This window comes from Hippopotamus amphibius, chromosome 14 (genome assembly GCF_030028045.1).
Source record: "Hippopotamus amphibius kiboko isolate mHipAmp2 chromosome 14, mHipAmp2.hap2, whole genome shotgun sequence".
Classification (NCBI taxonomy): domain Eukaryota; kingdom Metazoa; phylum Chordata; class Mammalia; order Artiodactyla; family Hippopotamidae; genus Hippopotamus; species Hippopotamus amphibius.
Window position 1 is genome coordinate 38,411,146 of NC_080199.1, and position 27,863 is coordinate 38,439,008.

At 33.8% G+C, this 27,863-nt stretch overlaps 1 pseudogene; it reads right to left on the reverse strand.

Moving 5' to 3' along the window:
- Positions 1–568: 568 nt before the first annotated feature.
- Positions 569–27,863, reverse strand: part of LOC130835561 (microcephalin-like) — a 127,351-nt pseudogene continuing 100,056 nt past the window's right edge.

Consider the following 27,863-nt stretch of genomic DNA (forward strand, 5'->3'; position numbering starts at 1 on the left):
ATGAGAATTTCCTCCTGAAGCATGTGTTCCTGGCATCTTGTCCATGGCAAATGCTGGCCCCAACACAAAAGGTTCCCACATTTGCAACTGCACTGCCAATACTGAGTGGTTGGATGGCAAGCATGTAGTCTTTGGCAAGGTGAAAAAGGGCATGGATTTCGTGGAAGCCATGGAGCGCTTTGGGTCCAGGGACGGCAAGATCAGCAAGAAGATCACCATTACTTCTTGTGGACTAATCTAATAAATTAGATGAGTGTTTTATCTTAACCACCAGGCCATTCCTTCTGTAGCTCAGGAGAGCACCCCTTCACATCTGTCTGCTCGAAATATCCTATAATCTTTGTGCTCTCACTGCAGTTCTTTTGGTTCCATATTTTCCTTATTCTTCTCCAAGTTTAGCTGAATTGAAAAGTTAAATTTATGATTATGAAATAAAAACTAAACAAACAAACAAAAAAGACACTGGAAAGCTATGTGTGGAAACTGAGTCACAGATAGTGTGTACAAAATCCAAGGTTCAGACACTAAAGCTAGTAAGTGGTAGAACTGAAACCCAATTCAGAATTCATTAGTCCCGAAGTCCATATTCCTTCAGTAAGACTTCGTTATGAAGATCTGGAGTCTTAAAATGAGAACAAAATAGATATTTTAGTTAAAAAAATTAAATCTGAATATCATCCAAAAGAGTCATATCTAACTAGTTCACTATTAATTTAGAGAGAAGAATAGAAATAGTGGGAAATTGAAAATGAGTCTGTATTAGTGCAATGAGCAAAATCAATGACATGACAATGAACAGGCTACTTTAAAAAATGTTGCAATGAATAGAAAGTGGAAGGAGGGGGTGAATGTATACATTAAAAGAGATGTCAGGGTGTCAACTGATTTATTGTATGATTTTTTTTTTAACTATTGGAGTATAGTTGGTTTACAATGTTGTGTTAGTTTCAGGTGTACAGCAAAGTAAATCAGTTATACAGATACAAACATAGGAACAAGCAATTAAAAAAAAAGGCAAATAGGGATTTCTGGGAAATGAACTCAGTAATTCATGATGTTAAAGAAACCATTGCTAATTTGAAAAAGTTTGATAATAGTGAGTTTATGTTTCAAAAAAATGATTCCATATCTTTTAGAGATACACATGAAATATTTACTGATAAATTTGGAATTTTCTTTAAAACATTCTGGGTGCCTTGGCAGGTGGTTAATTGTGTGGGATCTAGAGGAAATAAGATTGGCAGTAGGTGATGGGTACATGAAAAACCTTTCTGACATTCTTTCTACTTTATTGTGTTCTAAAACTTTATTGATAAGCTGATGACTTTTTAAAGTACTTTATTTATAGAAACCCTGAAAAGCTCTTTACGTATTTATTTTTAAGAATATATCAATGTGATCGTGTAAAAGAGGATGCCATCATCTTACTAGGTAACATTTACAATTTATTGAACAATACCAGTATTTCTTAAGTTACATTGTGTTTCTACCACATTCCTTATGTTTTGGTAACATAAAAGTTAAAAAAGCTGTTTCAAAGCCATTTTTAATCAATGACAATATTTCCATTAATAAGGATTTTATATCAGAGACATGAAGTCACAGTCTTTTTTTTGGTTTGGTGGGGGTGTCAGATACTCTGTCTACATTGTCTATTATTAGAATGAATGTCAACACAGAGGGAAGGATGTTCATGCTGTCACAGGGTGAATACTTAGACTACATCTGAACATTATTTTTCAGGAAGAATTCTTCAATGATTTGATCACTTGTCAGAAGCGTCTCACTGAAGGATCTTGCAAAGACTTCAGTTTTCTTTTCTTTTACATCCGGAAAACAAAGAACAAAGACCCCATTCTTCAGTGTGGTGTGTTGAAACCCATGCATTTTAGAGAAATTCTTCTGAATGTCAGGAACTATATTGAATTTGCTTTACCTTTTTTGCCAACTCCATATTCTTATTACCAATTTTGCTATTGTTGCTATTCACAAGCTTACCCCCATTTGTTCAAATTGGGGTGGGGGGGAGGTTAGAGGAAATTGTTATATAATAGTGTGCTGAAAAAACTTTAAAAAGAGCTCTGTAAACAGGTTATATAGTAGACAATGCTGATGAATATGTTGTGGAGAACATTTTTATGCAGATAGTATCCAAAGTGGTGTATCTACAAATTCCCCTAAAATTGCTTTCTGTCATCGAATGAGCCATACTGTAGCTGAAAGGGAAACTTCAAAATATACTACCTCTGAAAAAGATGACACAGTATGATAACTGTTCCCACCTCATAGGAATGGTGGGTAAACAAATGAGATAATCAATGTGAAGATCTCTTGAACATTTCAGGAGTAAGGTACAAAAGGAGACCAACATATCATTATATTGTCATAATATAATGTGGGAGATGCATATGATTTTATACATCAATATATATGTATCTTTATGTATGTTAATTATACAAAATAAAAGACAATTTATTTTCTATATTCTAAACCACTGCTATTCTATACTTCTTAAATTTTTCATATGAGTAATGCACGAATACATTCTTGTGGTGGTTTTTTCATCTTTATATATGTTTTTTTTTTATCTGATGGAGAAGAAGAAGCTATATACAAGTGCATAGACTTGAAAGATAGCAGAGTACTTGGCAAGTAAGAATTGGAGATTCAGATCCAAATCCTCCCCTTTTAACTCCAAAAGTTTAGTTAAAGATTGAAGTATATATGTTTTCTTATAGGTAAATAGCATTTGAATACAATTAGGTATATACTATTAGTCCAAACACTTAAAACTTTAAATGCAGAATTTGACTTCTTTTGCATTAAAAGAAATAAAAAGTTTATCTGAATCATAAATAATTTTATAAAATGTCAGTTTGGGCCAATAGCTATAGCTATTGCAAATTACCCTACATTTACCACTTCAGAAATATAATGAAGATTTTAAGAAGGCAAATTCTTACTCTAGGCCAAATAGTAAAAGATGAAACATCTTACTTCTTCACAACTCTGTACTACCTGTAGGCTACCTTTAAAAAATATTTTTTAACTTTTTGTCTTTTTGTAGAAATGTCTTACTCCAATTTAGTTTTATATACTTATCATCACCCTACACAAAATTACTTTAAAGGACATATATGAAACTTTCTGACACTGACACATAAATTATTGATGAAAGCTTCCTTAGGGAGATTTTCACATTAAAAGGGATGGAGAACTTAAGCTTGTTTTCCTGGATCCATGGTTGGCATTTCCTACTGTATGGTTACAATTTAATCACTACGTGGGGTGGAATAAATTGCAGTATGGGCAAAAATTTGTACTTATTGAGAGTATTATCTAGTCTCTTGAGTTTTAATTCTTACAAAATGCTTCTGCATTTGGAGAATGCAAGGGCTTAGTGAGTGCTCACCAAAATGACTGGGGGACAAAACACAGCAAGACATATCTTGAAATGTCAAAATGCCATGTTTAGTGATGTGTTTATAAAAGCTTCCAGAGGGAGACAAAAACATTTATTTTATTTTATACTTACTTTATAAAATATATAGAATGGTATTGGATTACTCAACAGCATCTAAGAAATTTGGAGCAAATAATGCCTTAAAATTCAGAAGGAAAATTATCTCACATTTACAATTCCATTTCCAGAAAATCCAAGCAATTAAATAGATGGTAGAATTTTCAAACACATAAGGCAAAAAAAAAAAAAAAAAAAAAATCTCTGTAACTTTTCTCACTAATACAGAATTTTGAGGCCTGTCAGATACAGGACTCTAGTATTCTAACCAAGAGTAATGAGTGAAAAATTCAAGCTGAGAGTAACTAGCTTCTTTATCTGCAAATATTTTGCCTGACTTTTACTCCCCCATCAATAAGACTAGTCTATTGTGTTTACACTTGCATCTATCTCTGTCCATATGTGGGAGGGGAGAAAGCTTCCTACTTGCCTCTGTCCCATTGTTACTTAAAAGTCAGGAAAAAAAAATCCTTAGAACTAAACTGGAAATAAAATGTCCACCATCCCCAGAGTCTTCCTCTTCTGCCTTTCAGATGATTACCCTGGGTTTAAATCCAAGGGCTTCAGATTTTTAATATACATACTTTAGTGGAAAGAGTGACTTTTGCCAGGGCTGGGTGACAATAGGAAAATTCATTAAAAATTTGGATAATTATGAGAAGCAAATTTTCAAAGACATGATCGAGACTTGCATAGGAAAAAAAAATAGGCAATTCTTTAGATTGGAGCTATGGGTTTTTAATGAGCCAGTAAAATCAGCCCAATCAAACCAAACTAAACACAACAAACAAAATCATGTCAAAACCTGATGCTAGGCCTTAGGCACAGGGAACAGGACATTTGCCCTATTTACTGTGTCAAAGGAAAGTGTCTTATTTGACCTAATGTGTTTAATTTATGAAGGTAAGGAAATATGGAATTTTTTCCTTTCTTTCTTCTTTACAGATTATATCTTCCATATTTTCTAGCAACAATAATGCTTTCTTATTGTTGTGTTATCCACTGATATCTGTAGCTATTTTACACTAAGTTGGTTTGAAATACTATCATGTCATTACCTAATGCAATTCGCATTTTTATTTCAGCCATTTACTGATACAACCATTACCATTGCTTCATACCAATTCTGTATAAATACAGGCACCTTCATGATTTTTAAAGTATAAAATCAACATTCAAATAGGATTCTCTTTATTTAAATAGACTTATTAGAAATTTAAAGCAGATGAAGATGGTTTCAATGAAATGAATAAATAATTAAGGCAAATCTGTATACTTGTCAGGAACTCCATATTAAGAATCAGGTGAGGGGAGACAGTCTTCTGACAGAGCTGTCATTTTTTTAGTTAAAGGTAATGTTAATTTTTTTTTAAATCTTGATGTTCTTTTCAAGTTTACTTGATCAAACCAAAAGCCAAAAAAAAAAAGCTGCCAGATAACTTACACAGGTAATAATCAGAACCTTTAATCACACATAAAAAGAGCCATTCAATTCTATGTATTGCAAAAATCATCAGCTGGTTAGGAAGGCAGGTTTTTGTACTTCAAGCAGTTTTAATCATTGATCAGGTTGTGAAATAAAATAACAGATTGCATTTTACAAACTGGTCACTAGCAATGCCTCGTCAGCAGACCTAGACAATAATCCCTGAGTGTTGTAGGACCGCAGCCGTTAATAACCTGGCTTGTTAGTTGAAAGCTGGCAAAGTCTCAAGCATTTAAGAGGATTACTGCTATAAACCATATTAATTTTTTTTCTTAACATTCAAGTCCATGGTGATGAAGAGCTTCTGTAATAGAAAGAGTGAAGTCAAACACACAACAGAACCCTGTGCAATCCCTTTTTGTTTAGTGACTGATTTTACAAGAGGAAAATAAAAGTCAGGCTTCATTGTATTAAGTTGGAATATTAATTTTTGGTGAAATAATTTTGAATTGCAAATCCTGCAAAATAAAATAAGACATTACTGTAGAAAAGCTTTCCAAAAAGGATTTATTTCTAATAAGACTTGTTCAAACAGACTTTTTAAAAAATTAGCTTCTCTCTCACTTTACTATGGAAAGAATTAGGCAAAAAGCCCAATAAAATCAAAGCTTCCAACTTTTGACCTCAAAGAAATGTATCAATCTTGTGTCTGAGGCAGCAGAGTGTGAGTTAAGAGTATAGACTCTGAGCCAGACTGCCTAAATTTGAATTCTGGTTTTATCACCTTAGGCTACCTGCTAAGTCTTAAGTAAATTATATAGTCTCTTTGCACCTCAGTCTCCTCACCTGTAAAGGAGATCATAGTAGCATGTAACTCTTAGGACTGTAATAATGATTACATGATTTAACATTTGCATAGTTCATTAAACTGTACCTGGCACATAAAAATGCTATGTATAGTTTGTAAAAAGTAATATCACTGAATAAGTGTCAGAGACATAATGAAATCAATAAGTTTTACTACATTTGGTCTTTGGTGTTAGAAGACAAAGTCTAAATTAGAAAATAGTTGTTATATCAAAAATACTCAAGCAACTGATGTTTACAGTTATAGCTTAAGATAAATTTGTATCTGTATACCTCTGAAAATTTTGTGATTGAAATTATTTCCATATAGTCACAGTTATTCTAAGTTCATCAGTCAGAAGTTTTGAAGATGGTGCTTTCAGCAAATAGGAAAATTCTTAAGGCAAGTATTATACATTGTTCTCAATATGAAGGCTTTGGTGAACAGAACATTATTTTGTGAAGACTCAAACTCATAAAAAGTCAGAATGCCAGAGGTTCTTTCATTTAAAGATGCTTAAAGACACACCACAGGACCTTGCTAAAAATGTAAACTTGGAGATTCTAACTTAGGTGCCATGTCATTGAGTCAGTGAATCTGCATTTTTACAAGAGTCACAGGGTATTTTGGAAGTTCTCTTGAGACCACATTTTTGAGAAACAATTTACAGTCGAAAACTGTTGCTAGAGAAAGAGTAATTTTGCTATTTTTTTAATCAAGCCTATAAAATACCATATAATTTATAGAAATCACAGTATTTTTTGTCTCCCTCTCAAAGAGAAGATTGAACAATGTTAGTAATTAAAGAAAAACAAAGACAGGAAACACTGGTTGTAAATGTTTTCTGGTAATTTATATTTTAACCATATTATTATTACACTTTTTTGGTGAAAAGAGAGCTAAAATATTATGGGATTAAATGTTTTACTAAATACTTGCCAAGAGAAGACTCGATATAGTATTCTACTCAACCTAATGAAAATCTTTATTCACATAAACTGTGCTACCTAGTCATCAGTCATTAATACTGCTGCATTTGAATAATATGATTATAACTGTACCCTCAATAGTTGTTGTTTTTTTTTTTTTTTTTTTTTTATTTTATTTTATTTTTTTGGGGGGTACACCAGGTTCAATCAACTGTTTTTATACACATATCCCCATATTCCCTCCCTTCCTTGACGCCCCCCCCCTCGATTCCCCCCCACCCTCCCTGCCCCAGTCCTCTAAGGCATCTTCCATCCTCGAGTTGGACTCCCTTTGTTATACAACAACTGCCCACTGACTATTTTACAGTTGGTAGTATATATATGTCTGTACTACTCTCCCGCTTCTTCTCAGTTTCCCCTTCACCCCCCGCCCCCTCCCATACCTCGAGTTCTCCAGTCCATTCTCTGTATCTGCTTCCCTGTTCTTGTCACTGAGTTCATCAGTACCATTTTTAGATTCCGTATATGTGAGTTAGCATACAATATTTGTCTTTCTCTTTCTGACTTACTTCACTCTGTATGACAGATTGTAGTTCTATCCACCTCATTACATATAGCTCCATCTCATCCCTTTTTATAGCTGAGTCATATTCCATTGTATATATATGCCACATCTTCTGTATCCATTCATTTGTTGATGGGCATTTAGGTTGCTTCCATGTCCTGGCTATTGTAAAGAGTGCTGCAATAAACATTATGGTACAAGTTTCTTTTGGGATTATGGTTTTCTTTGGGTATATGCCCAGGAGTGGGATTACTGGATCATATGGTAGTTCTATTTGTAGTTTTTTAAGGAACCTCCAAATTGTTTTCCATAGTGGCTGTACCAACTTACAGTCCCACCAACAGTGCAGGAGAGTTCCCTTTTCTCCACACCCTCTCCAACATTTGTTGTTTCCAGACTTAGTGATGATGGCCATTCTGATGGGTGTGAGGTGATACCTCATTGTGGCTTTGACTTGCATTTCTCTGATGATGAGTGATGTTGAGCATCTTTTCATGTGTTTGTTGGCCATCTGTATGTCTTCTTTCGAGAAATGTCTATTTAGGTCTTCTGCCCATTTGTGGATTGGGTTATTTGCTTTTTTGGTATGAAGCTGCATGAGCTGCTTGTATATTTTGGAGGTTAATCCTTTGTCCGTTGTTTCATAGGCAATTATTTTTTCCCATTCTGAGGGTTGCCTTTTAGTCTTGTTTATGGTTTCTTTTGCTGTGCAAAAGCTTTTAAGTTTCATGAGGTCCCATTCGTTTATTCTTGATTTTATTTCCATGATTCTAGGAGGTGGGTCAAAAAGGATGTTGCTTTGATGTATGTCAAAGAGTGTTCTGCCTATGTTTTCCTCTAGGAGTTTGATAGTGTCTGGCCTTACATGTAGGTCTTTAATCCATTTGGAGTTTATTTTTGTGTATGGTGTTAGGAAGTGTTCTAATTTCATTCTTTTACATGTTGCTGTCCAATTTTCCCAGCACCACTTATTGAAGAGGCTGTCTTTTTTCCATTGTATACTCGTGCCTCCTTTGTCAAAGATAAGGTGCCCATATGTGTTTGGGCTTACTTCTGAGTTCTCTATTCTATTCCATTGATCTTCCTTTCTATTTTTGTGCCAGTACCATACTGTCTTGATCACTATGGCCTTGTAGTGTAGTTTGAAGTCAGGAAGCCTGATTCCACCAACTCCATTTTTCCTTCTCAAGATTGCTTTGGCTATTCGGGGTCTTTTGCGTTTCCATACAAATCGTAAGATTTCTTGCTCTAGTTCTGTGAAAAATGCCATTGGTAATCTGATCGGGATTGCATTAAATCTGTAAATTGCTTTGGGTAGTACAGTCATTTTCACGATGTTGATTCTTCCAACCCAGGAACATGGTATATCCCTCCATCTGTTTATGTCATCTTTGATTTCTTTCATCAATGTCTTAAAGTTTTCTGCATACAGATCTTTTGCCTCCTTAGGCAGGTTTATTCCTAGGTATTTGATTCTTTTGGTTGCAATGGTGAATGGGAGAGTTTCCTTAATTTCTCTTTCTGCTCTTCCGTTGTTAGTGTATAGGAATGCAAGAGATTTCTGTGCATTAATTTTGTATCCTGCTACTTTACTAAACTCATCAATGAGTGCTAGCAGTTTTCTGGTAGAGTCTTTAGGGTTTTCTATATATAGTATCATGTCATCTGCAAAGAGTGATAATTTTACTTCTTCTTTTCCAATTTGGATTCCTTTAATTTCTTTTTCTTCTCTGATTGCTGTGGCTAACGCTTCCAAAGCTATGTTGAATAACAGTGGTGAGAGTGGACACCCTTGTCTTGTTCCTGTTCTTAGAGGGAATTCTTCCAGTTTTTCTCCATTGAGAACAATGTTGGCTTTTGGTTTGTCATATATGGCTTTTATGATGTTGAGGTAATTTCCTTCTATGCCCATTTTCTGGAGAGTTTTTATCATAAATGGATGTTGAACTTTGTCAAAAGCTTTTTCTGCATCTATTGAAATGATCATATGGTTTTTATCCTTCAATTTGTTGATATGATGTATCACGTTGATTGATTTGCGTATATTGAAGAATCCTTGCATCCCAGGGATAAACCCCACTTGATCGTGGTGTATGATTTTTTTAATGTGCTGTTGCAGTCTGTTAGCTAGTATTTTGTTGAGGATTTTTGCATCTATATTCATCAGTGATATTGGTCTGTAGTTTTCTTTTTTTGTGACATCTTTGCCTGGTTTTGGTATCAGGGTGATGGTAGCCTCATAGAATGAGTTTGGGAGTGCTCCGCCTTCTGCAATATTTTGGAAGAGTTTGAGAAGGATAGGTGTTAACTCTTCTCGAAATGTTTGATAGAATTCGCCTGTGAATCCATCTGGTCCTGGGCTTTTGTGTGTTGGGAGATTTTTAATCACTGCCTCAATTTCTGTACTTGTGATTGGTCTGTTCATGGTTTCTATTTCTTCCTGGTTCAGTCTTGGAAGATTGTATTTTTCTAAGAATGTATCCATTTCTTCCAGGTTATCCAATTGATTGGCATATAGTTGCTTGTAGTAGTCTCTCATGATCTTTTGTATTTCTGAGGTGTCCGTTGTGACTTCTCCTTTTTCATTTCTAATTCTGTTGATTTGCATCTTCTCCCTTTTTTTCTTGATGAGTCTGGCTAATGGTTTATCAATTTTGTTAATCTTCTCAAAGAACCAGCTTTTAGTTTTATTTATTTTTCTTATGGTTTCTTTCCTTTCTTTTTCATTTATTTCTGCCCTGATCTTTACGATTTCTTTCCTTCTGCTCATTTTGGGGTTTCTTTGATCTTCTTTCTCTAGTTGTTTGAGGTGTAAGGTTAGGTTGTTTATTTGATCATTTTCTTGTTTCTTAAGGTAGGACTGTATTGCTATAAACTTCCCTCTTAGAACTGCTTTTGCTGCGTCCCATAGGTTTTGGGTTGTTGTGTTTTCGTTGTCATTTGTTTCTAGATACTTTTTGATTTCCTCTTTGATTTCTGTAGTGATTCCTTGGTTGTTTAAGAGTGAATTGTTTAGCCTCCATGTGTTTGTCTTTTTTGCAGTTTTTTTCCTGTAATTGATATCTAGTCTCATGGCGTTGTGGTCTGAGCAGATGCTTGATATGATTTCAATTTTCTTGAATTTGCCGAGGTTTGATTTGTGACCCAAGATGTGATCTATCCTGGAAAATGTTCCGTGTGCACTTGAGAAGAAAGTGTAGTCTGTCATTTTTGGATGGAATGTCCTATAAATATCAATGAAGTCGAGATGGTCTAATGTGTCATTTAAAGCTTGTGTGTCTTTATTGATTTTCTGTTTGGATGATCTGTCCATTGATGTAAGTGGGGTGTTCAAGTCTCCCACTATAATTGTGTTACTGTCGATGTCCCCTTTTATAGCTCTTAGCATTTGCCTTATGTATTGAGGTGCTCCTATATTGGGGGCATAGATATTTACCATTGTGATATGTTCTTCTTGGATGGATCCCTTGATCATTATGTAGTGTCCTTCCTTGTCTCTTTTAATAGTCTTTACTTTCAAGTCTAATTTGTCTGATATGAGTATTGCTACTCCAGCTTTCTTTTGACTTCCATTTGCATGGAATATCTTTTTCCATCCCTTCACTTTCAGTCTATATGTATCCCTTGGTCTGAAGTGGGTTTCTTGTAGGCAACATATAGAAGGGTCTTGTTTTGTATCCATTCAGCCAGTCTGTGTCTTTTGGTTGGAGCATTTAATCCATTTACATTGAAAGTGATTATTGACATGTGTGTTCCAATTACCATTTTCTTAATTGTTTTGGGTTTGTATTTGTAGGTGTTTTCCTTTTCTTGTGTTTCCTACTTAGAGAAGTTCCTTTAGCACTTGTTGTAAGGCTGGTTTGGTGGTGCTGAATTCTCTTAACTTTTGCTTGTCTGGAAAGCTTTCGATTTCTCCCTCAAATCTGAATGAGATTCTTGCTGGGTAAAGTATTCTTGGCTGTAGGTTTCTCTCTTTCAGGACTTTCAGTATATCCTGCCATTCCCTTCTGGCCTGCAGAGTTTCTGTAGAAAGGTCAGCTGTTATCCTGATGGGTTTTCCCTTATATGTTGTTTGTTGCTTTTCTCTTGCTGCTTTTAATATTTTTTCTTTGTGTTGAATTGTCGTTAGTTTGATTAATATGTGTCTTGGTGTATTTCTCCTTGGGTTTATTCTGTATGGGACTCTCTGTGCTTCTTGGACTTGGTGAATTATTTCCTTTCCCATGTTGGGGAAGTTTTCCACTAGAACCTCTTCAAATATTTTCTCAGACCCTTTCTTGTTTTCTTCTTCTTCTGGGATGCCTATAATTCAAATGTTGGTACGTTTAAGGTTACCACTGAGGTCTCTGAGGCTGTCTTCTAGTCTTTTTATTTTTTTATCTTTTTCCTGCTCTGTGGCGTTTATTTCTCCCATTCTATCTTCCAACTCACTTATTCGTTCTTCTGCCTCAGTCATTCTGCTGGTTAGAGCATCTAGAGTATTTTTAATTTCAGTTATTTTGTTATCCATTGCTGTTTGTTTTTCTGAGTTCTTATGAACTGTTTCTTGTACTTTCTCTAATTTGTTATCGAGATTTTGTATCATTTTTACTATCATTACTCTAAATTCTTTTTCAGGCATTTTTCCTATTTCCTCCTCATTTATTTGGTCTTGTGGGTTTTTTTCCTGCTCCTTTGCCTGCATGGTGTTTCTTTGTTTCCTCATGGTTGTCCAAGCTTTTGGGGTTGCTTGTCCTGGTGATAGAGGTGTTTATAGAAGACTGTCCAAGCCTCAGACTAATGTCCAAGTATTGGATTAGACGAATATTCAGTCTAGGAAACACATACATGTATAAGACACACAATTATTGAATCCGTTAGGACATAAGGCTCTAGAAAGACCTGACAGAACCCCAGTGTGCTATCAGATATTCAGAGAGAAACCCAGCAGAAATTGACAACTGAAACAGAACAAATCAGAGACAAAAGCAAAAGCAAACAAACAACAAATAACACCCTACACATACAAACATCAATCCAGGGAGATTTTGTAAGCTAGGATCAAATATAGAAATGAGCTGGAGTACCACCAGAGAGAATGGAGATTCTCAGAATGTAATTAGACAACTGTACTAAGAACTAAGATAAAGACAAAAGCCTAATATTAATACCAAGGCAGTGCATCATCTGGAGAATAGAGCAAGGAGTCTGAGCAGACCGATAGTGTTGCTTATAAGTATGTTAAGATAAAATACACTTAAAATGGCTGGAAGAAAGGGGAACAGAAGAGCGTAATGTGGTTGGAAATATGCAAAGAAAAAGAAAGGAATAGAAGTGTATAAAAGAAAGGGATGAAAGGAAAGTATGAAAGATATTTTGTCCGTACTACCAAAAACTTAGCTAGATATAGAAGTATTTTAAAAGGCAAAAAAAAAAAAAAAAAAAAAAAAAAAAAAAGAGTAAAAAATATCCTTATAAAATTATGTTGTAAAACTTGTAGATCCCTTAGGGCTAAGATCGTATTTAATAAATCAAAAAAAAAAAAAAAAAAAAAAAAAAAGAGAAAGGAAAAAAAAAAAAAAAAAATCCAGAACTGATCCCCGAATGGACCAGTTCAATAGGTATTGATACTACTATTTCTGTTTCCTTAGCGTTTCAGCTGTAAGTGTCCTTTTCCTTGCCTTGGGTTTTTTTTTTTTTTTTGCGTTATTCTGTGACCAGCAGAGGTTCCTTTATTGTTCGTCTGTAAGCCTCGGTGTGTGGGGAGGGAGAGGGTGCAATAGTGGCTCCTTCTCCTGGGAGGGAGTGAGCAGTGGCGCACTGTTGCTTCAGTCAGGCTTGGAGGTGCCTGTTGCAGAGAGCGCTGGTGGCTCAGGCGTACACAGAAAGTCTTAGAGTTGGGCCTCTCTCTCGGGGTTTTTTCTTTTTGATGCTGGTTTTTTTTTTTTTTCTCTCGGCAGCCTCCCTGCTGCTGGCGTTGCAAGGAGTTTTAATCTAGCCCCTCCCGAGCGCCTGAGGGTGCTTGTTATCCCTGAGCGCCTTATGTGGCCCCGCAGGGCGTCTCTCCGCTGCCTGTTGCAGAGGCGCAGAAAGAGAGAGAGAGGCTATGCGCGCGGCTCCTCCCCACCGCCCGGGAGCCTGCAGCCTCCAGCCGCCATCATGGCCGGGCAGGTCTCAGGGATCGGCACTCCTCTCCGCGGACCTCCTCCCTCCTGTCCTCTCGGTCCGTCACCCTACCGGCAACAGTGTTTCTCCCCCTGAACCAGCTCTCCGGTTCCCACGCTCCCGCTCCTGGACCCTCCGTTCAGCCGCGGATCGATGTCTCGGTCCGGGAACGCTGAGCTGCGCTGCGGACCCTCCGTATGTTTCTCACTCCCTCCCGTCTGCCACAGCTCCGCCGCTTCACCCTCTTTGAGCCCTCGTAGATGCCTCCCTACCGGCTATGTCAGGTTCTCCGCAGCCCTTTCCGGTGTCCGAGGCCGTCTGCTGGTGTTCAGCTGGTTCTCTGTGGGAATGACTGCGTCCTTCCGTGCATTCCCAATGCATCTGTGGAGAGGGATGCACTCCACGTCTCTCTACTTCGCCGCCATCTTTTTCTCTCCAATAGTTATTGTTTTAATTACAAAATAAAATAAAGATCATGTTTATTTATTTGGAACTAGTATACTTTTATGCACAGCATTGTAAAGAGTTGAGGAAATGAAACTTGAATTGTCTGGTTACCCGGCCACTCAATTGAATGAAAAGGATAAGTAGCCAGAAGGTGGACAGTGAAAGAGATAAAATGAAAAGTGATATTATACTGTGTTTGTTCCTGTTAAAAATTATTCAAGAGTATATGTATCTATATTCTTATTTTATATTTATAGTTCTTTTTAACAATCCCTTGTTTAGAAGAGAGTCTAAACCTTAATTAATCATTCTAGTAATCATCAATATGTGAAAGACTGATTTGGTGTATCTCACAAAGAGAGGTGACCTGGACTCTACATTTTTGGACTCACTTACTTAATGAACTTACTGAAGTCATATGAGCTCTTTGAAGATATTTTCTCAATGATACAAAAAGAAAGTTAATTTGTAAGGTTCTTTTCACCTCCTACACTTAGTTCTTTTCACCTCCTATACTATAGTTGTGGCAGCTGCCTTCAATCAAAGGCATTTTGTCACGATAGAGACAAACAGCTTCTGTGGCCATGACCAGGCAGTTCTGCATAGTTCAAAATCATAATATGACCAACTTAATTAGTTTGACAGAATTTAAATAATACCTGCTGATACTTTTCAGTGTTTACTCTGCCTAGATGTGCCTTGTAGTATCATAATTCATCTTCATAACAATCTTAAGAAATGATTATTGTTATTTTTTCTGTTTTGTAGGTCAGATGACTGAGTCTCTGAGATAAAATAACCTGTTCAAGGTTACACAGGTCATAATTTACAAGTCCTAGGTTTCAAACCTATTTCTCTTTGACAAATGAGGAGCTCCTTGCCCTTTCCTCATACCTTGCCCTATGCATCTTTCCCATCTAGCTGTTCCTGAGTTGTATCCTTTTATAATGAACTGCTGATGAAGTAAGTAAAATGTTTCTCTGAGCCCTGTGAGCTACCCAGCAAATTAATCAAACCTAAGGAGGGGATCATCAGAACCTCTGATCTATAAGAGATTGGTCAGAAACACAAGTGACAACCTGGACTTACAACTGGCATCTGAAGTAGGGCTGGGGGTGGGGTAGGTCTGGGATCATGGCACTGAGCCCTTGACCTGTGGAATCTGATGCTATCTCTGGATAGATAGAGCCAGAAATTTGTTGAACTGTAAGGCACCCAGCTAGTGCCAGAGAATTGCTTGGTGTGGGGAAATCACCTCCACACACTATAACTGGTGACCAGAACTTTAATAACAATACAATTTGATATTCAATTTCTAATTAAGATCTTATAATTTTTAAGTAAGTTAACACCCTGAAATTTTCTTGATGTTGGCAGACTCTATAGCACCCACTCATTTTACTTTTGCTTATTTTTTAATTTATTTTTTCAACCAGTTGATGAATACATATATAATGGTAGGGTCTATCATTGTTATCCAACCTATTCTTAGGCAATTCTGGTAACAAGTGTTTCACTAAATTTTGAGGCAATCAGTTCAATTATTTGTACACCTCTAATTGTTAAAAATGTCTTCTTTGTGTTGACCAAACTCTGTCACCTCTATCAGTCCTGCTTTTACAATGTAAATGCATGCATATAGTATTTATAAAAGGTAGTATAGACTGGCTACAAACTTCAGAAAGTACTTGCCTACAGTATGTTACATGTTTTCCAAAACTGGAATAATTGTTAATATATTTTCATATTTTAAAATTATGCTGCCTATTTGCATAGTAGTTTAACTTTTCAAGATAATATTATTTTCCTTGTTTGCTGTTTTTTCCCCAACATGCTGGTGATTTAATAAAGTGTTTTTCTCTGTAGAATTATTTCAGCTATACCCTGCCAATAGATACTTAATTCTGGCAATGTAAGGTAGTAGTAGAAAGAGTCTGAACTTTGAAACCAGAAAAGTGAGATGAAAACTTTGATTCTGTCACAAGCTATGTTACTAGTGCAAGTTAATTAATTCACTGAATCTTAGTTTCTTCGTTTGTAAGTTATGAGTGATATTCAACTCAAAGCAACATTGCTTTGTGCATTTGTTCATAATATATGTACAGCGATCTCAAACAATCAATGTTTTTATATAGGTGTCATCCATTTATTGCATGGGGAATTCTGAAATCAAAATTCTGTTTTTATTTATTTATTTACAATTCAGAGAGTCTGAGATTTACTGTATCTTACATCAGTTGCATCATTTACCATTTCTTACATTAATTTGTTAAGTAGCTTAGAAATTATGACACTTTCCACTTTCCCAGAAGTCCTAGTCATTTTATTTTGATCACTTTGATGGATACTGCTTCAATAATAAGAATCTTAAGTATAATTGTTGAGACCAGGTGTGTGTGTGCATGTGTGTGAGCATTTGTACTTATTTGAAATGGAAGAACCTAATCAAAAGTATATTTTCAAATTTCTTAACAGCTTAGTGTCCTACACTTTGAGTCATTTGTAAATATTTCTTGACAATGATGACCAGATATCTTTCAGATGTCCTCATTTTCAAGAACTATATTCAGAAATATGTAACACGTTTTAAATATTCTTATAACTCTCTTGCATTTTTCTTCACTATTACATAAAAATAAGCAATCTCACAGCTGTTTCTTTAACTTATGCTTAATACTAAACAATATTTATATCATGCATATTAATCAATCTTTGTTAATATCATTGTAATGGAAAGATTCAAGAATGTACTTTTTTCTTTCAACATCCAAAATCAAATCTATCACAATATATTGCTAAATATTCCATATAAGCTCATTGCAAATACAATTGAAATTCTTTTTCTCTAGAATCTAATTTAGAAATTATTGATAACTCTAAAACAATATTAAATACAACTGAAATCATAAAGGGTAGGAGTGAATATTGGTAGATATAAATTTATAATGTAACATTTCACTTCTTAGTTGGAGATCAAGTCTGATTCTATCAACTGAATATGATTATTGTACAGATACATTTTATCTAAAATTATAATTCTTTACTGATTTAAGTGTAGTTGTATGTGTTTTCCATTCTCCCAGAGAATCTGGCACGTAAAAAAGATTTAACTTGGTGTCAATAAAAATGTTTCTTTGTAAATCAATCCATTAAAAATATTCCATAAGCTATATGTCATGACAGATTAATATGCAGTAGTTAAGATTACCTTGAACCTACAAGCCTGGAAAATAATGAAGCGATATATAGAAACATTCTTTTGAGGAATTCAAAGATTCAGTTGGGTCTGTGGATTAGTAGTGACATCTTTACTACTAGTTTAAGTACAGGGAACCTAAATTCTCAGCCATCTGCTGTTTTGGATCTGTTTTCTAAGAATTGCTGACATGCTAGCTAACAGATTTAGAAAATATATTCAGCTTGCAGTGACCTAGTATGTGACGGTATTCACATATCCCACTACAAAGTGGCTTTAGGAAAAATCAGGATATTGTCATGCACAACAAATTAACACCTGTGAGAAAAATTACTGAAATAATATCACTTCAGATATGCTTTTCATTATTTTTAAAATATAGTTTCCCCAAACACAGAAAAAGTAAATCCAAAGGTACTATTAAAGAATTGTTTTTGATGTTTTTTTGAAGTGTGTAAAAGAGATGCAGTTGTTTTATAATTAATAGGGATCTAAATTTCTATAGTCCTACATTCTATAGGACATGGTAGGAATCATTCTACTTATCTCTTCCAGAGTAAATTTCAGTTAAAGGACTTGGGTCAATGTCTAGATCTATCGTCCATGAAAAATATTAAGAGGATGGTTTTTGGCTAAGTTTCACATGATTGACGTTATGAAACAAAATCTGTCCTCTTCATTAAGTTAAATTAAATGTCCAACCATTAGTTATCTGAAGAAGATAATAAAATATGCTAATTCATAGGGACAGTATTTTTGCTCAGTTAAATTGAATTAAGGAAAAAGATTAATAAGCACTTTGAATTAACCTGGCATCAAGTAACTGACATATAATTGCCACGTGTGTGTGTGTGTATATATATATATATATATACACACATATATATATATATCAGTATAGATATGAAGATATATAGATAGTTGTATATATCTCCCTATAGATATAGGCATACATAGTTGTAACTGTACATCAATGTATAGATAGATAAAGATAGATGATAGATAGATAGATAGATAGATAGATGATAGATAGATGATAGATGGAGATTTAGATAAATAGAGCCCAAGCACTCATACTTCTTTATTTTGTGCTTAACTGTCAGAGGGGATCTGACAGAAATTAGCTCTCAGTGAATATTTGGTGAATGAATTAGCAGCATAAAAAAGATTCATATCCATATATTTTGACTTATAACTAGTTCTCTTTTTCCCACTTTATATGCATTAAAGTCTTATTGCTGTAAAACATGATAGAATTTGTTTGCTGGTTGAAATGTATATTCCTTTGCTTAAGCCTCTGTGGGCAGTCTGTTGGTCAAAGGAGACAGAAGACATTGTTCTTACTACTTCTATTTGAAAAGAGTATTAAGTAGAAATTAGAAGACATAGTCTTGGCTCTGCCACTAAAAACTGTTACTTGTTCTTCCTAGAATTAAAATTATTCCTTTGGGTCTCTCTTTCTATGCCTCTGAAATAGAGATAATCTTAGCAGCTACTAAGTAGAAATCTTATAAATATCATTTTATACAATGGGCCTTTCACAAAGTAAGCACTGGCTGAATATTATCTCTTAACAGTATCTGTATTTAGAGATAAGAAAACTGAGACCTACAGACATGGAGTAATGTTTTGTATTCATTCACTCACTTTGACTTTTTTATACACCTTTGTCATAGGCATCATCTCATTCTGTCATTACAACCCTCTCTCCAGTGTCCTCTACATCCACTAGCTGCAGCACACGGATCAGTGGTCACAGATTTTTAGACTCAGGAGGGCAGAATGGGAGTTCTCACTCACAGCTGCTGCCTCCATGTTTGTCTGTTCCTAACACCTCATAATCAGTAATATGTTTTACAGCTCTCTATAGAGCTGTTATAACATTACAGCTTAAAAAGAAGACATATGTTTTGCTCACATGTTATTTTTAACAGTAAATATATATTTTGATCTAGAAGAAACAAATGTATATGTTTAATAAAATAGTCAATTTGCCTTTCCTATACATAAATATATAGACGAATCACTTACTATGCACTTAAAACTCAAATACCGTTGGAGAATAAAATCATCTGTTAAAATTCTGCCAGAGATATATCTATAGTCAAATTAATTATATGGAAGACATTTAACAATTAACTGAATAATGTAACATGTTTATTTATGTATAAGAAGTGTTCTTTCTAAAATACATAGTGTTCATCTTCAGAAAAATTCATAAAAATTATGGATCCAATCCAGTTTCCCTAAGAAAGTGTATGCTTACTGTTCAGTTTTGAATACCACTGTCCTAAAAATCAAATAAAAAGAAATTTCTGATCAAGATTGAGTAACAAACACCAAATTTATCCTACTGTTTACAAAACTGAAAAAAAAATGACAAAATATATAACATTATGCTCTTCAGACATGGGAAAACTGCCAGTGCAAAACAGTGATCTCTGAGAGAAGAGAAGCAAACAATGTGAGCCTACATTGCCCCAGCTTATTTTCTGGAGAAATTTCTAAACCACAACTAAGGGATGGAAAAACAAGTGGAGCATAATGATCTCCCTGAGTACAAAAATTAGAGCTGGGAGATCTTAAGGACAAGGAGGTTACAGTTCACAAGAAAAAATAACAAACAGGAGAGAGCTGCATAGAGAGAAAGCTCAAGAGGATCCCTCTCGAGTCTTCAGCTAAATACATTTAGAGCATTGGAGTAAGAAAAAATGTAGGGGTGGAGGGAAACCACTTGAATGGAACTGAGGAGTGATCACTGAAGCTCATACATGGCCAGGAACAATCTACATTCCCCATCAGTCATATTTTAAAACTCTGATTATTTTGGAATATCAGGTAGAATACTCCTAAGGGCATTGCCTCATTGATAGGGGCAGTAGCTCTATTGATATTTTGGGCCCGACAATACTTCATTGTGGGTCTGCCTTTTTCTTTGTAAGATGTTTAGCAGCAGCTCTGGCCTCTACCCTCTAGATTCCAGTCGTAATCAGCCTCCATCAGTTATGACAACCAGAAGTGTTTCTAGAAATTGACTGAGGTACCTGAGGGGCAAGGGTACCTCTAGCTGAGAACCATTGTTCTAAATATTAAACTCTTTCCAAAAAACTAAGCTTCATCAAAGAACAAAGCTCAGGAATATTTATAGCAATACAAAAATGTTTAGCATTCCATCAAGGTAAAATTCATCATGCCTGTGATCCATGTAAAGCTATCAGGCATGCAAAGGAGCAAGAAAATACAACTCATAATACAGAGGAAAATAAAGTGAAAGAGGCACAAAAATGAAAGAGATTATAGAAGTAATAGATGGGCATAAAAATGATTGTTATAAATATGTTCCATACACTCAAAAAGACCGATCAAAGACTGACCATGTAAAGAAGAGGACATGGAAGATGTAAAAAAAATCTAAACTTCATTTGTACTATGGCTGAGATAAAATATACATTGAGTAATATTAACAGAATATTATATACAGCAAAATAAAAGATTACTGAACTTAAGGAAATAGCAATAGAAACCTTTCAAAATTAAACAATGAGATAAAAATACTGGAAAAAAGTGAAAGACTATCAGTAAAGTCTGGGCCATATTCAAGGAGTGTAATATACATGTAATTAGAATTCAGGAGGATTGAAGGAGCAGCAAAAATATTTGAAAGGTAAAGGTTGAAATGTTTCCATTTTTGTTAAAAACAATAAACCTGTAGATAAAATAAGTTCAATAAACTCCAAGTATAACAAATGTGAGGAGAACTACACCAAAGATTAAAATCAAACGTAAAGAAAATGTTACAAAACTCAGAGAGAAGAAATGAAATTACGCACAGATGAGTGAAGATAAATATTACAGCAGACTTCTTATAGTAAAAGTGCAAGCTAGAAGATAATGGAGCAACATCTTTAAAGTGCTCACTGAAAAAAATCAAAAACAACATTAAAAAAATATCATGCAATGTTAAATTCTATACTCAGGAAAAATGGAATTTCAAAAACAAAAGTGAACTGAAGACTTTTTTCTGACATAGAAAAGCTAAATGAATTCATTTCATCCTATTTGAATTACAGGGTTAATAATTTATTTCTTGTAGAAGAGAATCATATTTTATACAAATCTGAATTACACAAAGGAATGAAGTGCACTGGAAGATAAATATAAAAGATTCTTGTCATACAGCAGAAACTGGCACAACAGTGTAAGGCAATTATATCCAATAAAGACCTTGAAAAAAAATTAAATTAAAAAATATATATAAAAGATTCTTTATTTTCAATTTAACAGTTAAAAAGTTATTGAGTATAGATACATATTTATAACATTTGAAATGAAATGTATGTCAGATATAGCATAAACACATGGAAGGTGGAAATGCAACTATTATTCTGTATGTAAAGTGATATAAAATTATTTGTGAAAATTTAAAGATGTATGCTACAAATCAAAAAGTAATAATTAAAAATAGGCAAATAATTACAGTTAAAAATCCAATAAAGGAGATAAAATTGAATTTAATAAAGTATAAAATTAATCCAAAAAAAGGCATAAGCAGTGGAAATAGAGAACTAAGTTATATGTCATATAACTACCATATCATTGTATGTTTCCTATATATAGGAAACTATATGATAATTACCATATCACTATATAGGAAACATATAGTAACATGGTAGATTTAAAGCCAATCATGTACATAACAACACTAGATATAAGTGATATAAGTACTATAATTAAAAGACACAGATCATCAGACCAGAGGAAGCAGTAAGAACAAAATGTATATTGTTTTTGAGAAACCCTCTTTAATTGCAAAGATAAATAGTTTGAAAGTGACAGGATAGTGAAAAAATACACCATACTAACCCATACATGCAAACAGACATATGTAGGGTGATTGTATCAATATCAGATGAAGAGTTGTCAGAGTAGAGCATATTACTCTGGATCGAGTGTCATTTCAATTGATAAAGGTGTTAATTCATCAAGAGGACTTAATAATTCTAAAAATTTTTGCTTAATATCTGAAATTCAAAGCACAATGTTTTACATAACACAAAGTTTTAGGACTTTAGAGAGAAATACACAAACCACAATTATAGTTAAAGATCTAAACATCATTACTTCAATAGTTGATAGAACGAGTAGACAATAATTCAGTAAGGACAGAAAATTTATCTACATACATACTATATGATTCCATTTGTATACAATTCTAAAGAATGCTAGAAAATGAAAACTTTACAGTAATGAATATCAGTTGTGTTTCTGTGAAGATTGAGGAAGGTTTAAGGATGGTGGAATCTTAAGATTATGATGAACATTTTGGTGTGCTCTCTGATTTCATAATCTTGATTGTGGTGTAGGTGTCATAAGTATATACAGATGTGCATACATAGATGTTTCATGAGTGTATACAGATGTGAAAAATTATTAAAGTGCTTAGTATAAATGTGTGTAATTTACTGTATCCCAATCTGTCTGTAAAAATCATACAGTCATGAGTTTCAAAAATTTACATATATTATTAATGCTTCTAATACAAGTATTTTAATATAATAATATTATTACTATTATAAATATTGTAAATCATATACAAATGTCAATATGACTTTTTTGAGACAGGTATTTTTCATACTACCTAGGTTATTTTGGAAAATATAATACAAACAAGCCCTCTATAACATTTTAAAATTATGTTGGCATTTCTATATACTAACAATGAATTATCAGAAAGGGGAATTAAGGAAACAGTCCCATTTACCATCACATCAAAAAGAATAAAATACTTAGGAATAAACCTACCTAAGGAAATAAAAGATCTGCACCTGAAAAACTATAAGACACTGATGAAAGAAATTGAAGACAACACAGACACATGGAAAGATACACTGTGTTCTTGGACTGGAAAAATTAATATTGTTAAAATGACCACATTACTCAAGGCAATTTTTGGTTCAATTCATTCTATATCAAAATATCAAAGATATTTTTCACAGAACAAGAACAAATCATTTTTAAAATTTGTATGGAAACACAAAAGACCCCAAATAGCCCAAGTTATCTTGAGAAAGAAGAACAGAGCTGAAGGAATCAAGCTCCCTGACTTCAGACTGTACTACAAAGCTATAGGACTCAAAACAGTATGGTACTGGCACAGAATCAAACACATAGATCTGTGGACAGAATAGAGAGCCCAGAAATAAATTCATGCACTTGTGGTTAATTAATCTATGACAAAGGAGGCAAGAATATATGAGAAGAGGCAGCACTGGGAAAACTGGACAGCTACAGGTAAAAGAATGAAATTAGAACATCCTTTAACACTGTATACAAAAATAAACTCAAAATGGATTAAAGACCTAAATATAAGACAAGACACTATAAAACACCTAGAGGAAAACATAGATGGAACACCCTTTGACATAAATCTCAGCAACATTTTTTTGGATATCTCTCCTAAAGTAATGGAAATGAAAGCAAAAATAAACAAATGAAACAATTAAACAAGTGCTTTTGCACAGCAAAGGAAATCTCTGACAGAAGAAAAGACAACGTACTGAATGAGAGAAAATATTTGCAAATGATATGACCAATAAGGTGTTAATATCCAAAATATACATAAACAGTTCATACAACTCAACATCAAAAAAAAAAAAAAAAAAAAAAAAAAAAAAACCTGATTAAAAACATGGGCAGAAGAACAGAATAGACATTTTTCCAAAGAGAAATTGTGGATGGCTAGCAGGCACATGAAAAGATGCTCAACATTGCTAATCATCAGGAAAATGCAAATCACAACCACAATGAAATATCACAATGAGATATCACAGTGAAATGTCAGAATAGCTATCATCAAAAAGAACACAGATAACAAATGTTGGAAAGAACATGGAGAAAAGGAAATATTCATACACTGTTGGTAGGAATGTAAATTGGTGCAGCCTCTGTGGAAAACAGTATGAAGGTTTCTCAAAAAACTAAAAATAGAAGTAACCATTTGACCAAGGGATTCCACCACTGAGTACATATCTGAAAACACAAAAACACTAATTTGAAAAGATACATACACTCCAATGTTAGTGGCAGCATTATTTGCAATCACCAAGACATGAAAACAACCTAAATGTCCATCTGCAGATGAATGGATAAAGTGACATATATACACAATGGACTATTACTCAATCATAAAACAAAAAAAAATGTTGCTATTTGCAACAACATAGATGGCCTAGGAGGGTATTATGCTAAGTGAAATAAGTCAAATAGAGAATGACAAATACTGTTATGATATCACTTATATGTGGAATCCAAAAAATACAACAAACTAGTGAATAAAACAAAAAAAGAAGCAGACTCACAGATATAAAGAACAAACCATTCGTTACCAGTTGGGAGAAGGAGGGGAGAGGGGCAAATTAGGCTGAAGGATTAATATGTATAATTTTTTAGGCATAAAATAAGCTATAGGAATATATTATACAGCACAGGGAATATAGCAAATATTTTATAATAACTCTAAATGGAGTATAACTTTTGAAAATTGTGAAGCACTATACTGTACATCTTTAATGTATATATTATCAAATTAAATTATACATTATATAATCAAGTATACTTCAATAAAAATTTTTAATTGTATTTGAAATCATAATTATAATTTTGTATATGAAGAAATGCAGATTATTCTCAGTAATATATCATAAAATCAAATGAATTTTGCTTTAAAAAGGAAGCTTATAAAATATTCATCCTAATCAGAATAGTTGTCAAATGTTCATGAGTTCTGAAGACTTATGTTGTTGTTGTTTAAATTTTTTAACACAGTGTACCAGTGGAATATTGCATGGTTTCTTTCTTAAGTGGCTTTCCTACAAATAATTTTCCAACCTCTCACCTCATGAAGTAATACTTACCATGTTATTTTCTTAAGTTTTCACTTTCTGTTCTAGACCAATTTCTAGCAACTCCAAAATCTAGAAGATAGTATCATAACAGTTGCTGGCTGTCATAGGCTGCTTTAATTTTTCTCACATTTTTACATTAGTTTACACAAATGTGAATTATATTACTATAAAATAATTTTGCTGAATAAATAAGATGGTAATAATTAAATGATTAATAAAATGTTTTAATATGTGCCTTGAATAAAATAAGTGCTATATAATGTTTGCTATTATTATTTAAAAGTATATTTGTAAAGGAGAATTTAAAAAGGAACTGAAAGAAAAATTTTTAACAAAGAAAATGTAGGTTAATAAAAATTAGAGACCTCACAAAACCTTTCAATGAAACTTTGAAACTTTCAGATCTTTACCATTGAAGTCTTCCAAACAATCTAAACACATAGAATCAATATGTTCACAACTTTCTTTTATGTTTTTCTAGTTATATTGTTTGAATTTTCATATAATTCACTCAGTAAAATTGGCAAAAAAATGAAAAATAGAAATAGCACAAGTCATCCTATGTACTTTGAAGTAAAGCCCATTAAGAGATCAATGTGTCTCCTTTAAATAACACAAGGTAGCTCAAGGGAATGGGTTGTGAATTTAGAGACTGAAATTCTAACTTTTGGGTTCACTTAATGAGTTATACATTATTTTTTATTTTAAGACATTTATTTAATTTTTTAGGGATATAATTGAAACATATCATTGCATAAGTTTAAGTATACAATATGTTGATTTGATACATTTATATATTGCAGTATGGTTATCACTGTAGCTTTAGATAACACCTCTATCACATCACATAATTATCATTTTGTGTGTGTGAGAGAGAGAGACAGGAACAATTGAGATCTAGTTTCTTTGCAACTTTGAAACTTACAATACAGTATTGTCATCTAAAATCACTATGCACTTTGTTATATTTCCAAGTCTTAAGTATTTAGTGGTTAAGTTTGTATTCTTAAACATCTTCCCAATTCCCCCAAGTCCCATTCCCTATTCCCCCATCCACCATTCTACTCTCTGTTTTTACAAGTTCTGCTTTTTCAGATTCTACACATAAGTGGTATCATACACCATTTGTCCCTCTGTGTCTGACTTATTTCACTTAGCATAATGCCCTCAAAGTCCATCCATGTTGTCTCAAATAGCACAATATTCTTCTTTCTCGTGACTGAATATTTCATATATATATGTACCACATCTTCTTTATCCATTCATTCATTGATGGACACTTGGGTTGTTTCCACATCTTGGCTATTGCAAATAATGCTGAAATAAACATGGGAGTGCATATCCTGCTTTCATTTTATTTGGATTTACACCTAAGAGTAGAATTGCTGGATCATATAGTAGTTTTAATTTTAATTTTTTGAGGAAATTCCATACTGTTTTCCATATTGTTTACATTCCCACCAATAGTGGATAGAGTTCCTTTTATCCACATACTCTTCAACACTTATCTCTTGTCTTTTAATAATAGCCATTCTAATGGGTGTGAGGTAGTATCTCGTTGTGGTTTGGATTTGCATTTCCCTGATGACTAGTGCTGTTGAGAGAGTTATACATTTTTAAAATTTTTTCCCAAAGTTAACTTTGGTAGAATTTAAACATGTGATAATGTATTCAAGAGTAAACACATGTTATTTATTATTTTGAGATACATAGTGAACTGACAAGGAAGGAAAAGATGAGCTATTCTCCCAAATTCTTAGCCTGATCTTAGTGAAAATACTTAAAAGTGATATCAAGAATTCTACATTTTTTCTTGTTTACTATTTCCTTTGACTTCAAATAGATTCCATTTTAAAGAAAAAAGTTTCATAATTTTCAATTTCATCAGTGGCCTAATTTGATGAGAGATTTACCAGTCTTCCATAATATTTCAGTAAAATATCTTTGTTGCCTGAGATTTTGCCAGCAAGTGAGAATGTGTGTATTATTTTATGAATAACACTGATCATTAGCTAACTGTAATTAATAGTCATAATCAGATTCAGCAAAGAGATATTGACTTTATGGACTATTAAATCTGTTTCCCTTTGTTCTGAAGTCAGCAAAATGTATCTATGCTGTGTTATGAATGGTTTTTATTCAGTAATGATGATTTATTTGTCCTATTCCATGCAAAGAGCTTCAGTACATTTATTTGAAAAGGGGAAGGTAGGATAGATTCTACAAACTGCAGCAAAGATATGGCTAGAATCTGGTTTCTAGCAGATGTGTGAACTTGAATACAATCATTTAACTTCCTTAAGCCTCATTTCCACTTCTATAAAATTGAAATAATATCTACTCCTCAGAGTTATTGTAAGAATTGAATAATATGATGTCTTGGTTTAGATTCCACCAGAGGCACAATGAAACAAGGGTTCTAACACAAGAAGTTTATTTGGGTATAATTGTTGGAAACTCTGGTACAAACAACAAGAGTATAAGTGAAATGACAGAGAGGGAAAGGCAGCCAATTAAGCTTATATTATCTAGAAAATAATACTGAGGGTAGGTGGGGCTTAATCCTGCTATCCTGAATAGGAATCTTTTGAGTTATTTCATCTGAAGAGTGAGAAGCTGGGGTGTTATTTGAGGCACGCTTTTGTGTGTGATTAGGTGTGTGGAGAAGGAGAGTTGTTACTTCTCAGGCAATTTCTTTGCAAGTGGCCTCTGGCCCCAGAAAAGGTCCAAGGCAAAGAGATGCAGATGAAGTTTGGCTGGTGTATCTCAGACAGGGCAGGGTATCATGGAAAGCATCTGCTTTTATTATATCATACAGTGTTTCACAGGACATAAGGAAGTAATAAATAAATAAAAGGTAGCTTTTCACAGATTCCTTGGTAACC